We start from the raw sequence: 3,593 nt of genomic DNA, 5'->3' as shown, positions 1-3,593 counted from the left end.
GAAAACTGGCCCGCCGCTGGCTGGCTACGGATCCCGTGTCGGCCTCAGGGGGTCGAACCGACGGCCCGCCGTGGACTGGGACACTGTCAGCCCATCTGTTGCTGCGTGTAGCCCGGTGGAGTGACGCGCCCGCCATCCAGGAGAGCTGCCACACTTGAATGAATCTCGTTTTTTTTTCTTTTTTTTTTTTCTTTATTGAATTTCAATTCCCCCCGAAGGAGGCGGGCTGGCAGCAGCTTAGCATGCCGCTCTTCAGCCTACAGATTTTGTGAAAAGTTCTAGAGAATAAATAATTAAAAACAGGCGATAAAATCGGAGACTTAAAGAGTAACATGGCGAAAAGAAATCGTGGAACTTAAAACAAACAACAGAAGGATGATGATGCTAATAAAATACATACGAAGCAGACAGGGAAAACAATAGACAGACAATTAAAAAACACGGCGACAGTCTGGATTCTGTTCGCAAAAGACATAAAATTCACAGCTAGCGACAGCATGGTTTCTGTTCGCAACACGAGATAGACAAACAACACTGAATAGTCATAGTTGGCAAATGTGACATACCACAGTCGGGAGCAGGTGGGGGGCCGGCCGTGGTGGCCAAGGGGTTAAAGGCGCTACAGTCTGGAACCGCGCGGCCGCTACGTCGCAGGTTCGAATCCTGCCTCGGGCATGGATGTGTGTGATGTCCTTAGGTTAGTTAGGTTTAAGTATTTCTAAGTTCTAGGGGACTGATGACCTTAGAAGTTAAGTCCCATAGTGCTCAGAGCCATTTTTAGCAGGTGGGGGGAAACTGGACAGAAGGTGGGAAAACAAAAAAGGGGGGGGGGGAAAGGAGAGTAAAAGCGAAGGGGGAAACCGGGAAAGGAGCTGATGGAGGATGAGGACCCATAAGAGGGGTGGGGGGCAGACGCGACAGGGAGGGGGGTAGGCAGAGGAGGGGAATACAAAAGAACTTGGGGGGGGGGGAGGAGGGAGGTAGGGAGAGGTTTAGTGGGGAGAAAACAGGACGGAAGGGGGGGAAAAGGGAGCCCAGGGAAGGACAGAGGAAAGGAGGGGGAGTGAGGATCAGAGTTGATAGGAAGGATAAATGGAGGGAGAGAGGGCGTCGTCCGGGAGGGGGAGTTGACGGAAGCCACCTTGGGAAAGGAGATGTAGGGTGTAGAGATGGAGGGTAGGGGGGACACAACGGTGAAGACGTGGCAGGGGACGGGGATGGGAGAGGAGAGGAGCAACCAGGGGGTGAGGGGGGTCAAGAGGGCGGGAGGTGTAGAGGATGCGGATATGTTCGAGGAATAGGAGCAGATGGGGGAAAGGAATGAGATCATAGAGGATCCGCGTGGGGGACGGGAGGCGGATACGGAAGGCGAGGCGGACTGCATGACGCTCAAGCATCTGGAGGGACTGATAGAATTTGGGGGGGGGGGGGGGGCATGAATCTCGTTAGAAACCCGCACCTACTTATACTCGCCTGTGCACCTCTTTCGCTAACGCGCCACCTCGCGTCACGTACGCACCACACCACAGTTGCGCCAGTCGCCCTCTTCTACCCGTGACTTGCGCCACGGAAACCGCTGTGTGCGCGCGCCCTCTCCGGCAGTTCTACGCCCCCGTGGCCCCTATTTGCCTTCGCAACTGCTGGTATGTGTAACTTACTCCAATCCAGCTTGCACCTGGCTGTAACTCGTGCTCCGTTACTCTGGGTCGTTAAGTGAAGACCGTCGGCCATTGCGGTGTCCGTGGTGAGAGGTAATGCCTGGAATATGGTATTCTTGGCGTACGGTTGACACTGTGGATCTCATAATACTGAATTCTCTAATGATTTCGGAAATGGAATGTCCTATGCGCCTATCTCCAACTACCATTCCACGTACAAAGTCTGTTAATTCTCCTTGTGCGGCCATAATCACGTCGGAAACCTTGTCACGTGACTCATCTGAGGGCAAGTGATAGCTCCGCCAATGCTCTGCCTTTTTTTTTACCATGTGTACGCGATAGTACCGCCATCTGCATATGTGCATGTCGCTATGCCATGACTTCTGTGACCGGGCATTCGCATGCCAAAATGTTTCGTGAGGAAGGCGAAATGAGGATGAGGCAGCTGGTTTACCACTTCACCGTCAATCTTTAAAAGAGAAACATATTAACCTTTTTTGCGACACCTGGTTCCATCCATTTCCCTGTTACAGTAGGTCTGCTGGTTATATAAAACGAATTCTATAAACGAGTTGAGTTTTAGCAGTTTATTTATATGCTTCGACGTATTTACATGCTTTGACACACATGTAAGTGTGCATGATATAAGGTTGACACACGATCGGCTCCCAACCAACTCAAGTTCACTTTACACTACTTTACATAAAAGTGCACACAATCTAAAGGCTACATTTACAGTATACAAAAAAAAATGAGTTTCAGTTGCGAGTAGAAGGAATTAAGTATAACGAAAGAATCTTTATAAGGTGCTTACGCTGCTAGGCGGCACCATCGAATATTTTCCAGGCAAAGACAGCCTTATACACACAGCGCTTCATAAAGCTTTGTTGGTGAAAAAATGGCGACTAGAAACATAGTTTAGTGACCTCAGACCCGTTGCCATATGTTCACTACGTCAGTTAACATTAAATTTGCGGTCTAGAATGGATATTAGGAGCATATTTAATTTGCATAAGCACAGAAACGTTGTACCTCTGGATTTCGGTAACGTATCATAATATCGAGGAAAGCTTCAGGACTCCTTCAGAGCGTGTCCTCACGAACATATGGTAAGAACATCAAAGATTTGTCATGCATTGAAATTTTAGAAGCGGTCATCCCCACAATTGACGCTTTACGTACCCAAAACCTTTGCTTTTTAAGGTTTTCTCAGAAACAGACCATGAACAAATGGTGCTTTTATAAGGTTCATCCTAGATCACACCTAATGGAACAGTTTGCTTGGGCTGGATGTAAAAATAAAGCAATCCGTCTTCAGGCCACGAGTGGCCTACCGGGACCATCCGACCGCCGTGTCATCCTCGGAGGAGGATGCGGATAGGAGGGGCGTGGGGTCAGCACACCGCTCTCCCGGCCGTAAGACGGTATTCTTGACCGAAGCCGCTACTATTCGAGTAGCTCCTCAAATGGCATCACGAGGCTGAGTGCACCCCGAAAAATGGCAACAGCGCATGGCGGCCTGGATGGTCACCCATCCAAGTGCCGACCACGCCCGACAGCGCTTAACTTCGGTGACCTCACGGGAACCGGTGTATCCGCTGCGGCAAGGCCGTTGCCGGGCTGGATGTAGTGTGTAAATTTCAAATTTTCACCCTGTACTGTGAGATAGCTATAGGATGACGCGTTCTTCCTACAGGTACACAAATGTACCGATTTCCACATGAGGGGGGTCCAGTCTGTTGATGTTGATGGTTGCACACCTTGGAACGATCGGCCAATGATTGGGTTTGCCCGTGAGAGAGGCCGATGCTTAATTGCGCCACAAACTGTTGAAGGTACTGTTGCAGTGGCTGAGAATGTGGATACAGTGTGGGATCTTCAGGGGGTGCGCGAGCTGAGTGACGGCAGTTGAATGCGGCATGACTCACCATTCGA

General features: G+C 50.2%; 1 pseudogene; it reads right to left on the bottom strand.

Annotated features, from left to right (window-relative positions):
* Positions 1-3,157: 3,157 nt before the first annotated feature.
* On the bottom strand, positions 3,158-3,275 carry LOC126093071 (5S ribosomal RNA; annotated as a pseudogene).
* Positions 3,276-3,593: the final 318 nt, after the last annotated feature.

Source organism: Schistocerca cancellata, chromosome 7 (assembly GCF_023864275.1).
Source record: "Schistocerca cancellata isolate TAMUIC-IGC-003103 chromosome 7, iqSchCanc2.1, whole genome shotgun sequence".
In the NCBI taxonomy this organism is placed as follows: Eukaryota; Metazoa; Arthropoda; class Insecta; order Orthoptera; family Acrididae; genus Schistocerca; species Schistocerca cancellata.
Note: the sequence above shows the minus strand (reverse complement) of the source record. Positions and strands in the feature narration are given on the sequence as shown.